The 14,055-nt window shown below is 39.5% G+C and overlaps 1 protein-coding gene across 6 annotated transcripts in view; it reads left to right on the top strand.

Annotated features, from left to right (window-relative positions):
* The first annotated feature begins 1,020 nt into the window (after nucleotides 1-1,020).
* The window catches only part of KANTR (KANTR integral membrane protein), a 53,627-nt gene continuing 40,592 nt past the window's right edge, over nucleotides 1,021-14,055 (top strand). For 4 of the 6 annotated variants that reach the window (XR_014307143.1, XR_014307144.1, XM_082717237.1 and 1 more), the window contains exons 1-2: nucleotides 1,021-1,330; nucleotides 1,442-1,515. The gene's annotated coding sequence lies outside the window, so the exon portion shown is untranslated. Of the gene's footprint in view, nucleotides 1,331-1,441; nucleotides 1,516-10,035; nucleotides 10,440-13,439; nucleotides 13,671-14,055 lie in introns of those variants that run through there. The other 2 variants (XM_082717238.1, XM_082717240.1) reach the window with 2 other exon arrangements.

Raw genomic sequence — 14,055 nt, 5'->3', positions numbered from 1 at the left:
GATTATATTGAAATATAATTATTAAAATGTGGAAAAATCAGATATGTGCTTATGGTAATATATTTTCTCCTCACTAATCCCTTACATCACAAGACACAGTAGAGGGTCTAATGACTATCATGATATTAAAATAAGGACGAGATTACATGATATTTCAACAGATTCATAACATCTATAATGTGATATGAAAATCTTTGTGATTTTTATTGGTGACAGAATCACACGTACTACTACTATGTTACATTCTTTACTGAAAATAAAGGTTAAATTTCAATTAGAGTGAATAAAGATGTATATTTTTTCCCATCCAAATTCATTGGCCCCTCCAAACCCTGTCCGAGGATTGGACTGGATGGCCATCGACTCAAATTAAGAACCCCTGATTATAGAAATGTCCTTCCTGTCTCTCTTCCTTCTTAAACAGCTTTCCTTTGGAGCACGGAACTTGGGTTTTATTCAGGGTTTTATTGTTGTGTAACCTCAAGCCAATTTGCCTCTCTGGGCCATGGTTTCCTCAGTCTGAAACAATGGGAAAGGTAAGAATCAAAAGGGCAGACCTTAACTATATATGCTCCAGGCAATTAATTTGTGTACTCTAAATCCTCACAACCGCACTGTTAGGAAAGATTTTGAAATTATCTTCCCATTTCAAAGTTGGTTAAACTGAGGCTCCTAGCGAGGCTATCACTTGACCAGTGTCTTAGCAGCAGGAGCTGGTAGGTGACTGGCCAGACCCCAATAATCACATACTCCATGGATGAAATTAGGAACTACACTCTTTTGGATCAGAAGAAACCTGGCCCAGAAATCCCTGCAGGTGGGGGGTAGAGTCGTGTCTCTGAGACCGTTGGCTTATGCCAAGTGGCTTACGGAGAGTAAGACGTCAAGAAGCCGGGGATCTATGATTGTGCAGTGACTGGCACGCAGCCTACTTTGGGCTTCGCGCCTGCGTGTTCCCAACTAATTCCCGAAGTGCTGTCAAACAGCCTGGCAAAAGGGAACAAGTCCTCTCCTGGCCAATCCTGTGAAAGGGTGGGCTTGGCTCATAAGCCAATCAAAGACCCCCCCAGGGGGCGGAGTTTTCTTCGGCCTGGATCCGGGCCTGGGGGGTAAAGCTAAAGTGTTTCCATCTCCAGCCAATCCCAGGGAAGGCAGGAGGGCACTCTTCCAATGGGAGCCAGAGAGTGGTCGGTAGCTGTGGAGGCCTGCTAACCCGCTAGCTCTCTAGCGGGCTGGAGGGACGCGTCCAGTGCGTTCACTAGAGCCAGCCGCCGGCCCCTCGAATCTGCTAGCGCTCGGCAGCGGCGGCGCGGAGGGCAGGAGGTGTCTGGTGAGACGCTGTAAAGACGGGGGTGTGGGGTGTGAGGGAAAGAGGCCGGGCTGGAGCGCCTGAGGGGTGGGGCCTGGGCGAGCTTTTACCTGGGCGGCCTCTTAACCCTAGGTCAACGGGTTGCGGAGGATCGTGCGGGTAGCAAAGGGAGGGCGAGTGCCCCTGCAGTCCCAGACAACAACCAGGTGAGTACCCTGCGGAGCCCATCACCCGTGCCCATCCCTGTCTCTTGGGAAACGGTTCCGTGCAGGTCTGCAGCTCACGTGATCGTCTGCGTGCTTGTAAATCTCCGTCTCTCTGCTGCTCTTCTCCCTCTCTTTCTCCATCTTTCTGTCTATGTGTCCTGTATTTCTGCCTGTCTCCTTCTCTGAGACATACTAGACGTCCCAGACCTAGAAGGATGAACCCTGACGCTACCAAACTAGCTATGAGACCTTGAGCCATCTACATCACTCATATAGACCTCAGTTTCTTCATCTGTCAAATGGGAGTCTAATAATCTCCATCTGAGACAATACATGTGCATCTCTTTGCCCCGTGCCTGGCCCCTAGAAATTTTCAATAAATGATGACTGTCGTGACTGAAAAAAAATATATGACCTCTTTTGGTCTTTGGCTTTGTTTTCTCCCTGCTTCTCTCTGACCCTACCCCCATTGATTCTTCTTTCTCAATGGTTCTTTTAATGTTACTGTTTTTCATCTTTCTATCTGTCTCTTTCCCATCTCTAAGCAGGTTAGAGGTGCATTGTTTATAGCAATGAGTCTGGCCTGAGAACATCTGTGAGCTTAGCCTGGGGCTCTGGACTGTTCTGTGGGTAAAAAAAAAGAGCCTGGCCTTGGCCTGCTTCTGGCCTCACTGAGGAGAGAGCCCTCCTTGTTCCCCACCCTACTGTGTTAAACACGGAGAGACCTCCAGAGTGGGGGGCAACTCTGATGAAAAAGTGAACCAGGCCCTTTATCCTTTATTATGTTGGTCACCACAAGAAGACCAGGTTACATCACCACACAGCCCTCTTTTCTGTCCCCATCCTGAAATCCTTTAACCTGACCTTCTGGAACTCACTGTCAGCAGCAGCAGAATCTCCATTCTCACCTTGGCTTCTGAATAGTTCCTTCATTTTCTTGCCATGCCTTAGTGGTTCTTATACCTATCAGACCCAACACTCTATTTTTATAATTTCTATTTTGAAATGTCTCTTTCACTGTCCTGAAATGAAGTGCATAGATAACAGAATCTGTTTACATACATAATTCCTCCCAACCAATGTAATGTCCTAATTGTAATATAAGGGAGAAGTAAACAAAGAGTAATTTCTAATAAAACAATATGTATTTCAATATGTAAAGGCTGGGATATAATTTCGCTAGAAGACATAATGAATGGTCTTGCATATAATGATCCTCGTGTCTGGGAATATGACACATCTGTGTTGATTGCTGACTCAGAAACCATGGGTAGGGTGATGTGATTTTCTGAGTCATGAATAATTCTTCATAAAGTTTTAAACAAAACCAAGGGTAGTCCTCCCTCAATTTATATGGATCATTTGAATTTCTAGAATAGTCAGTATATACTAAAATCCATGATCTGGCCCCCATAACCTCTCTGAACTTCTCTCCTACCATTCTCCCCACTTGTTCCCTCTATTCCACCCACACTGGCCTCCTTTATGCTACTTGAACATATTAGGCACACACCCACCTCAGGGATTTGTACTAGACCATCCCCCAGACCTGGAAGGCTTTCCCCCCAAATATATACTAGGCTCATGCCCTCACTTCCTTCAGGCCCATACCCAGATGTCACTTTCTCAGGGAGGCCTACCCTGACCATCCTGTTTAAAATTGCAGCTCTCCCCTAACATAGACCCCAATCTATTTTTTCCATACTGCTCCTCACCCTCTTCTATAATATATAATCTACACCTTTATTGTGTTTGTTATTTATTGTTTGACTCTTCTACTGGATTGTAAGCTCAGAAGAGCAGAGATTTTTCTTTTTTGTGCCTTGGTGTATACCTATTACCTAAAACAGTGCTTAGCATAGAATAGGCTCTCTCAATAAATGTTTGTTGAATGAATAAATGAATGAAATGCACAGGTTTTTCACTTACATTGTTGTTTGGGGGGATGTTCCAAAATTGTATGGTATGCAGCACAATTATTTGCTGTGTGGAGCTGTCTTGTGCACTGTAGGATGCTGAGCACCCCTGGTCCATGGCCACTAAATGTCACTAGTGATCTCCAGTTATTGCGAAAATAAAAAATGCCCCAAAACATCCCTTGACTGTCTACCCCCCTGCTGAGAACCACTGCTTGAATAGAAATTAGCTTTCTCCTGAGCATGCCGCTCCCCAGGAGTCCCCTCACACCCCTCTTACCAGCAGGCCAAGAGGTGAAGGTAGGTGTCATTACTCTAATTGGCCTACCCAGACACTTTGTCTCTCTCCTCCTCAAACCACCTTTTTCTTAGAATTTAAACATTTTTTATTTTTAAATAACTTCAGGTTTAAAAACCTATAAAAATAGTATGAAGGATTCTCATATATCCTTCACTCATATTCCTTAAGTATTAATAAATTATTCAACTATCGTTCAATCAAAATTAGGGATTTAACACTGGTAAAATACTATTAATGAAAGTATAGAACTTATTCAGATTTCATCATTTTTTCCACTAATATAAATTTTCTCTTTTGGGATCTAATTCAGGATCCCATATTGCCTTCAGTTGTCATATCTCCTTAGACTCTTCCAATCTAGGACAGTTCTTTAGTCTTTCTTTGTCTTTCATGACTTTGATACTTTTGAAGAGTCCTGGCCTGCTATTTTATAGAATTTGGGTTTTTCTGATGTTTCCTTGTGATTATAGTTAAGTTATGTAATTTTAATTTTGGCAAGAAGACCGCAGAAGAGATATGTCTTCGTTACTTTGTATCAGAAGGCACATGATGTCAGTTTGTCCCAATACTGGTTTTGTTCACTTTGACTATTTGTTTAAGGTGGTGTCAGCCAGGTTTCTCCAGTATAGTTCCTCTTTTTTCCTTTGTAACTAGTAAGTAATTTGTGGGAAGATACTCTAAGATTATGTACATGTCAACCACCTTGGTTTTTTGTTTGTTTGTTTTGGTGGTTTGTTTGTTTGTTTTTTAAGAGAGGGTGTTGGGAAGGGGCAGAGAGAGGGAGAGAGAGAACTCTAAGCTGGCTCCATGCCCAGTGTAGAGCTCAACACAGGGCTTAATCTCACAACCCTGAGTTCATGCATGACCTGAGCCAAAATCAAGAGTCAGGCACTCAGCCATCTGAGCCACCCAGAGGCCCCACAACCACCTTGCTTAAACTTCAGACCATCAGACGAGACCATTACCCACCCATCTGTGTTATAGTCAGGTACAGACATACACACATACCTGTCCCCATCATACTTCATTCTAGAATTTAGCTACTAGCTCACTGTCAGTGTTTAACACTATCCCAGTTTCACTTCTTGGTGATTTTAGTATCCTCATAAATGATCCTTCCAATGTTCCTGTCACTTAGTTCTGTGATCTGCTTTCCTATAATGCTCTTGCCTTTCAGCCGCACCTCAGCCACACTCTCCAACGGTCTTACCCTTCTTGTCAGCATGTATGACGGCACCACTTCTATACTCTGTTTTGGGCATCCTGCTGCCCAGCCAGTGCTTCTTAACCTTCTAGTTTACTCCTTCCAACTCCCCAACTCCCAACAATCCCTCAACACCACCAAGACTGAACATTTTCACTACCCTTTACTTCCTCCGTGTTCCCATGTCCTTCCTTTAATCAGCTTAGATTCCATGGTCTATCATGATAATCATCCCTTTGCATACATCCTCGCTTCTGTGGCGCTGTGTACTTCAGCATGTTTATAGGACGAAACCCCAGCCCTGCTTAAATCCAACTCTCTGCCTGCCCCACTGCACTTCCCTAGACCGTTCACTCCCCTGTCTTCCTAGCTGACTGTTTTGTGTCTTTTCTCTCCTCAAATCTCCTGATACCACTTCTTCCATCTTATGCTCAAGCTTCTGGCTTAACTCAAGGATCAAAACCATCAGAAAAAAAACCTGTACGGATTCCCATGATCACACCTAATCACCAAACAGCATCTGTATTCACACACTCTGCCTTCTTCTCTGTTATTATGAATAAACTAGCCCTGCTGTCATCAAAATCCAGTCCCTCTACTGGCACTAGAACCCATCCTCTTTTATCTCCTTGAAGACAATGCTTCAGCAAATTCCCCCTCTACAAGATCATTTCCATTAGCACACAGAGATTCGTTATTGTTCTCATCTTTTTGTTACGGCTTTATTGAGGTATATTTAATATCATAAAATTTCAGTGTTTTTTGTATATTCACACAGTTGGCAACCATCACTGCAATCAATTTTAGAACATTTTTATCGCCCCCCCAAAGAAGCTTCATACTCATTAGCAGTCCCTCCCCAGACCTCCCCTCCTCTCAGTCATAGGTAACCACTAATCTGCTTTCTGACTGTATTTATTGATTTCTCTAATCTAGACATTTTATGTAAATGAGATCATATAATATATTGTTTTTTATGACTGACTTCTTTCATTTAGCATAATGGTTTTGAGGTTCATCCATGTTGTTGATATAGCATTCCTTTTTACTTGTCAAATAATATTCCATTATATGGGCATGCCACATTTTGTGTATCTTATCCATTTGTTAGTTGATGGACATTTCAGTGGTTTTCACGTTTGGTATTGTGAATAATACTGCTCTGAACATTTGTGCATAAGTTTTTGTGCAGATGTATGTTTTCTTTTCCCTTTGGTAGATACCTGGGAAGTGGAATTGCTTGGTAATATGGCAAATATATGTTTAACTTTTTGAGGAACTGTTCACAGAAGTGGCTGTACCATTTTAAATTCCCAACAGCAATATATGAGGGTTTCAATTTCTCCATATCCTCACTCCTCACTGACACTTTTTACTGCCTGTCTTTTTTTATTATAGCCATCCTAGTGAGTATGAAGGGGTACCTCATTGTGGTTTTGATTTACATTTCCCTAATCACTAATAATGTTGAGCATCTTTTAATGTGTTCATTGCCTATTTGTGCTTCTTCTTTGGAGAAATGTCTCTTCAAATCCTTAGTCATTTTAAAATTAGATTGTCTTACTGTTGAGTTATAAATGTTCTTTTTATGTTTGGGACAGAAGTCTCTTGTCAGATATGTGAGTTGCATATATTTTCTCCCATTCTGTGGGTTGTCTTTTTACTTACTTGATGGTGTCCTTTGAGGCACCAAAGTTTTTAATTTGGGGAAAGTCCAATTAAGCAATTTTTTCTCACTTGAGCATTTTGTGTCAGATCCAAGAAAACATTCCCCAACCCAAAGTCTCAAAGGTTTCTTCCCGCTTTTTCTTCTAGGAATTGTATGGGTTTAGCTATTACATTTAGGTCGATGATCCATTTTGAGTTCATTTTTGGGTATGATGTGAGGCAAAGGTCCAAATTTCATTCTTCTGTATGTGGATGGCTAGTTGGCCCAGTACATTTTGTTGAAAAGAGTATTTTTACCCCTTTGAATTGTCTTGGCAACCCTTGTCAGAAGTCAAATGACCATAAATCCTAAATGTAGAAGTTAATTATCTGGATTCTCAATTCTACCTCATTGATCTGTAGGTGTGTCACTATGTCAGACCACCCTGCCTTGATTACTATAGCTATGTTGTAAGTTTTGACATCAGGAATGGGAGTCCTCCAACTTCGTTCTTCTTTTGCAAGACTGTTCGGACTATTCTAAGTCCCTTGCATTTCCATATGAATTTTAAGATCAGCTTGTCAATTTCTGCAGAAAAACAGCTGGGATTTTTATAAGAATTATATTGAATCTATATATCCATTTAGGAAGTATTGTTTTTAACAATATTAAGATTCCCAATCCATGAACATGAGATGTCTTTCCATTGAGATCTTCTTTATCTTCTTTCAGAAGTATTTTGTAGTTTTCAACATATAAATCTTATACTTCTTTTTTTTTAAAGATTTTATTTATTTACTTGACAGACAGAGATCACAAGTAGGCAGAGAGGCAGGCAGAGAGAGAGAGTGGGAAGCAGACTCCCTGCTGAGCAGAGAGCCCCATGTGGGGCTCCATCCCAGGACCCTGAGATCATGACCTGAGCCAAAGGCAGAGGCTTTAACCCACTGAGTCATCCAGGTGCCCCAAATCTTACACTTCTTTTGTTAAATTTATTCTTAGGTATTTTATTCTTTTTGTTACTATTATAAATGGAATTATTTTCCTAATTTCACTTCCAGAGTGTTCATTGCTAGTGCATAGAAATACAATTGATTTTTGTTTCTTGATCTTCTATCCTGACACATTGTTGAACTGATTAGTTCAAATAGTTTTTTACTGGATTCCTTAGAGTTTTCTATATACAAGATCATGTCATCTGCAAATATAGTTTTACTCGTCCTTTCTAATCTGGATTCCTTTTCTTTCTTTTTTTGACTAATTGCCCTGACTGATCTTCTAGTACAGTGTTGCCTAGAAGTGATGAGAACAGACATTCTTGTCTTGTTCCTGATTTTAGGGGGAAGGTATTGAGTCTATCCATATAGTATATTGGTCTAGAGTTTTCTTGTGATGTCTTTGGTTTTGGTATCAGAGTAATACTAGCTGCATAGAATGAGCTGGAAAGTGTTTCTTCCTCTATTTTTGGAAGAGTTTGGGATTAATATATGCTTTTTAAAATGTCATTTGTCTTTTCTGTTCCTTTGTTCTTCTGTTCCTCTCCTGTGTTCAGTAGCTATTTTCTATTTTAACTTTTTAATTTCCTTGTTAACTGTATATATGTTTAGTTAGATTTTTAAGGCTTCTCTGAGGATTACATTTAACATCTTAACTGGAAAAAATCTACTTCAAATTAATTCGAATTTCAGTAGTAACTTTGTACCAATATGCCTCTGTTCCCTCTTTCCTTCTTTGCAGTGTTATTATCATATGAATTACTTCTTAGGTTATAAGCCCATCAACACAGTTCTATTATTATTACTTTATACAGTTGTCTTTTAAAACAGAAGAATAAGAGTTACAAATAAAAATACTTTCTTTCAGGGGCACCTGGGTGGCTAAGTGGGTTAAGCCTCTGCCATCAGCTCAGGTCATGATCCCAGGGTCCTGGGATCGAGCCCCAAATCTGGCTCTCTGCTCAGCAGGGAGTCTGCTTCCCCTGCCCTCCCCTTCATGCACCCTGCCCCCCGCCTCTCTGCCTACTTGTGATCTCTGTCAAATAAATAAAATCTTTAAAAAAAATACTTTCTTTCATAATACCTATTTCAAGTTACCATTTACTGTCCTTTAATTTAAGCCTGAAAGTAGTGTTTCTTGTAGGATAAGTCTTCCAGCAACAAATTTTTTTCAGTTTTTGTTTATCTTAACTTCTCTTTCATGATTAAAGAACCAGTTTATCTAGATACAGAATTCTGAGTTGACAGTCTTTTTCTGTAAATATATTTTTTTAATTTATTTGTCAGAGAGAGAGCGAGCGAGAGTGAGCACAGGCAGACAGAGGGGAAGGCAGAGTCAGAGGGAGAAGCAGACTCCCCGCGGAGCAAGGAGCCCGATGCGGGACTGGATCCCAGGACGCTGGGATCACGACCTGAGCCGAAGGCAGCTGCCCAACCGACTGAGCCACCCAGGCGTCCCTTTCTGTAAATATTTTAAAGATGGCATCACATTATCTTCTGGCCTCCATGGTTTCTGATGAGAAGTCAGCTGTTAACTTTATTGAGGGTCCCATATATGTGATAAGTCAGTTTTCTCTTGCTTCAGTCAAGATTTTCTTCTCATCTCTGCTTTCATCGGTTGCATTATCATGTATCTAGGTGTGGATTTCTTTGAGCTTACTCTGCTTGCATTTACTTCTTAAGTGTACAGGTTAATATTTTTCATCAAGTTTGCAGTGTTTTGGCCCCTTCTCTTCCACTTGCCCTTTTGGTACTCCCGTTATGCATATGTTGGCACTTTTGGTGGTGTCCTATAGATTTGTGAAGCTCCGTTTTTTTTTTTTCTTGGTTCTTTTTTCTTTCTGTTCTTCAGAATGTATAATTTTTTTTAAGATTTTTATTTATTTGTTAGAGAGAGAGAGATACAGAGCGCAAGCACAGGCAGACAGAGTGGCAGGCTAGAGGCAGAGGGAGAAGCAGGCTCCCTGCCGATCAAGGAGCCCTATGTGGGACTCAATCCCAGGACGCTGGGATCATGACCTGAGCCGAAGGCAGCCGTTTAACCAACTGAGCCACCCAGGCGTCCCATAATGTATAATTTTTATTGCTCTATCATCACCATTACCCTTTCTCCTTTCTGCCAGCTCAAATCTCTTATTGAGCTCCTCTAGGTGAATTTTTCATTTCAGCTATTATACTTTTCAACTCCAAATTTTCTGTTTGATTTTTTTTATGATTTCTATGTCTTCACTGATATTTTCCATTTGGAGAGACATTGTTCTCAAACTTTTCCTTAATTCTAAAGATATACTTTCTCTTATTTCTTTGAAAATATTTATAGTAATAGTTTAAAGTCTTTGTTAAGTTCCAAACATGGACTCCTTCAGGGACATGTTCTTTTGGCTCCCCCCCCCTTTTTTTTTTTTTTGGTACATGTAACATACTTTGTTATTTCTTTTCATATCTCATATTTTTTTTGTCAAAAACAGCATTTTTTAATGTTCTTATTTATTTAAGTAATCTCCATACCCAACATGGGGCCTGAACTCACGGCCCCAAGATCAAGAGTCACATGCTCTTTTGACTGAGCCAGCTAGGTGCCCCCAAACCTGGGCATTTTAGATACTCTAGTCTAACTCTGGTATTAATCTCTTCTACCTTAAGGTTTTTTTTTTCTGGGATATGTGCGTGTATGTGTGGTATTTGTGTGTATGGTTGTTTTTATTTTTCTCATTGCTGTTTATTTGCTCAGTTACCTTTCTCAACTAATTCTGTGGATTCTGTATTCCTTGCACTATGTGGCCCCCAAGTTCTCTGCTAACTTTTTTTTTAACTTCTTGTTTCTGTTTTTAAGCCTGGATTCCTAAGAGATCACACCTGTGTAAGTATATGTTGGTGGTCAGCCAGTGATTGGCTGTATTTCCTTAAATGCCTTGTCCATATGTCTTCCATCCTTTGCCAAGAGGATCTGTGTGAGAGGGCATGTCTTCAAACTTTAGCCAGTTTACAAGGCAGCCTTAGCTTTCACATGCTGCTTATAGTCAGCCAGAGGTGAGTGACTTGGGGCCTGTCCTTTTCCACCTCTTTTTTGGGCATGTGCATAGCCTTGAAGCCCTTTAAATACCTGGGAATATATCAGGGCTTTTCAAAGTTTCCTGTGATTGTCTCATTCTCTAGGATTTCCTTTTAAATTCCTGGTCAAAGGAGTCAGTCCTCTTTTTGTCTTCAATTTAGTCAGCTTTTGCCTACTATACTACTGAGCTAGAGAGGGAAAGAGGATGGGAATTAGCTACAAGTTAAAATGTCACAGAACCCGTTGTCTTACCAAGATTCAGTTGTTTCTCTTAGATGATTTTTCACTTCATTCTGTGTCTTTGATTAACTACAAGTTTTGAAATGGTTGTTCTTAGTTGGTTTGCCCATATTTTAATTGTTTTAAAGAGAAAGCCAGTTCACCAAGGTCCTTATTCTGTCATTCCATTATTCTCCTATGGCTCCCATCTTTAAAAAAACTTTTAAAACACGATTCATCACACATCCCCGTGCAACTATGACTTTCTCTATTACCCTAACAGCAAAACTCTCCAAAAGAACTGTCATTTCTCACTTTCTCCTACTCTTCTATTCTGTTTGTTCATACAAAATATATTAGATATGTAATAAAAAATTACATACATGAGTTATCAAGAACTAATGTAATGAAAACTGAAGAAGTCACAACTCCACCCAAGAGTAACATTAATGATAGCATCTATGCCTATGTCCTTTACTGTTCTATTCCCCATATTCTCCACTGCCAGAAATTACCATTCTCTTGAGTCTTATGTTTAACATTTCTCTTGCTTTTTTGATATATTTTTTTTCATATTTGTGGAAATGTTTAACCAATACCTTATTTATTTGGCTTGGTCTTGATCTTTGTAAAAAATAGCATCATACTCTATGTGGCCTTCTGTGACTTACTTTTTTCACTCATTATTATGTTTCAAAGATTCACCTGGGTTCTTGTATGTAACTGCAGCTTGTTCATTCTCAGTGCTGTTTATTTCATTGGGTGACCATAAAACAAATTATTCATCCACATATCTGTTGGTAGACATTTTTTGTTTTCAGCTTTTTGCTCTTAAGAACAGTGCTACTATGAATATTCTTTTTTAAAATATTTTTTTAAAGATTCTATTTATTTACTTGACAGACAGAGATCACAAGTAGGCAGAGAGGCAGGCAGAGACAGAGGAAGGGAAGCAGGCTCCCTGCCGAGCAGAGAGCCGAGTCAAGGGCTGGATCCCAGGACCCGAGCTGAAGGCAGAGGCTCTAACCCACTGAGCCACTTAGGTGGCCCCCTACTATGAATATTCTTGTGCGTATCCCCTAGTACACATACATACCCACCTTTTAAAGGTGTATACTGAGAAATAGACTTGCTAGTTGATAGGATGCGTAAACATTCAGCTTGACAGTATCATGCCAAAATGTATTCCTATTTGAAGGTTACCAGTTTATATACCTTTCAGCAATTTGTAAGAGAGCCCATTGATACACACCCTAATCAGTACTTGATACTATCCCACTTTATTATAATGGGTATGAAATGATATCTCATTGTGGACCTAATTAGCATTTTTCCTATCACTAATATGGTTGAGCATTTTTTTCATGTTTATTGGCCATTCATGTTTCTTCTTCAGTGAAATGGCTGTTAATGTCTTTTGCCTATTTTTAAAATTGGGATTTTTCTCATTTTTATTGATTTGTAGGAGTTACTTAATTATTTGGATACTCATCAGTTGCCATTTATACATGTTGAATATCTTTTCTCAGTTTGTGGCTTTTTTTTCTTCAAGGTATCTTTGCATGAGCAGGAATTCCTAATTTTTGTTGAGTTGAACAATTCAATCTTTTCTGTATAGTCAACACACTTTTTTTTTTATCATAAAGACATTCTTTATTTTCTTTGATTATGAGTTTAAAATTTCTATTTTTCCTATTTATGTCCTTAGTCCAAATGGAATTGATTTTTGTGTGGTATAAAGGTATGAGGGAGGGAGCCAGTTTCTTTATTTTCCACACAGATAGCCTCATGACCTGAAATGCCACTTCAGTCATACACCAGAGTTCCAGATCTGTATTGGTTCATTGCTGGGATCTCTGCTATTGGCCAACTTTCTGTCCCTGAGCCAGTATCACACAGCCTTAATTACTCTACTACCTTACCACTTTAATTGCTGTGGTTTCATGAAGAATCTTAACATTTGGTACAGCAATGTCTTCCCATCTTATTCTTCTTCAGGAATATTGTATGTTCCTGGTGCTCTGTTATTTTAAACACATTTCAGAATCATCTTGTCATGTCCTACAGGAATATTGGAGTTGCAATGCATCTATAGGTGAGTTTGAAGAGAGTTGATATGTTGGTGATGCTGAGTCTTTCTAGCTACGAACATGACACACCCTTTCATTTTAAATTAATTCTTGGATGTCTCTTGGTACGGTTACCTAATTTCCTGCATAGGGTCTTGCATATCTTATGTTAGACTTATTCCCTGGTATTTATGGTTTTGCTGCTATTATAAGGTAGATCTTGTCATTTAACAGGTTTCATCTCATTTGCAGGTGTAGAGAAATGAAGTTGATTTTTTTATGTTACTATTCCAGCCATTCACCTTGCTAAACTTTTATTTTTTTAAGCAAACTTTTAATTTTAGACAATTTTACAGTTACAGAAAAATAAGTAAAGAGATAGTATGGAGCATTCCTGTGTACTCCTCACCATATATTTGTCAAAACTAAGAAAGCCATATTGGTATAGTCCTATTAACCAAACTTCAGACTTTATATGGATTTTTCAGTTTTCCCACTAATGTCTTTTTTTCTGTTCTAGGATCCAGTTCAAAATACCACATTGCATTTAGTTGTCATCTCTGTTGCCCTCTGCTCTATGACAGTTTCTTAGTCTTCCCATGTTTTTCATGCTCCATAACAGTTTTGAGGCGTATTGTATAATGTCCTTCACTTTGTATTTGTCTGAAGTTTTCCTCATAATTAGACTGGGATTGTTTTTGGAAAGAATGCCATAGAGTTGAAGTGCCTTTTTCATCACATTATATCAGAGGTATGTGATATCCCTATGACATCACTGATGTTGACCTTAATCATTGGTTAAGGTAGTGTCTGCCAAGTGTGCCCACTGTAAAGTTGTTATTTTTCCCCTTTTATTTTCTGCTCTTTTGAAGAACCTAGCCCCCCTTCAAGGAGAGGGAGAGGATTAAACGCCACCTCTGGAAGGGGCAGTATTTACATGTAGTATTTGGAATTCTGTAAGAACTATTTCTTTCTTCTTGTTTATTTACCTGCCCATTTACTTATTTATTCAGTCACCTGTTCGTATCAGTATGCACTGGTGCATATTTATTTAATAATTTGACTTATAAATCCAATATTTTGTCATTTGTCTTGTTGCTCAAATTGTTCCAGCTTTGGCCACTGGGAGCTCTTTC

The sequence above is a fragment of the Mustela nivalis genome (assembly GCF_964662115.1).
Source record: "Mustela nivalis genome assembly, chromosome: X".
In the NCBI taxonomy this organism is placed as follows: Eukaryota; Metazoa; Chordata; class Mammalia; order Carnivora; family Mustelidae; genus Mustela; species Mustela nivalis.
Note: the sequence above shows the minus strand (reverse complement) of the source record. Positions and strands in the feature narration are given on the sequence as shown.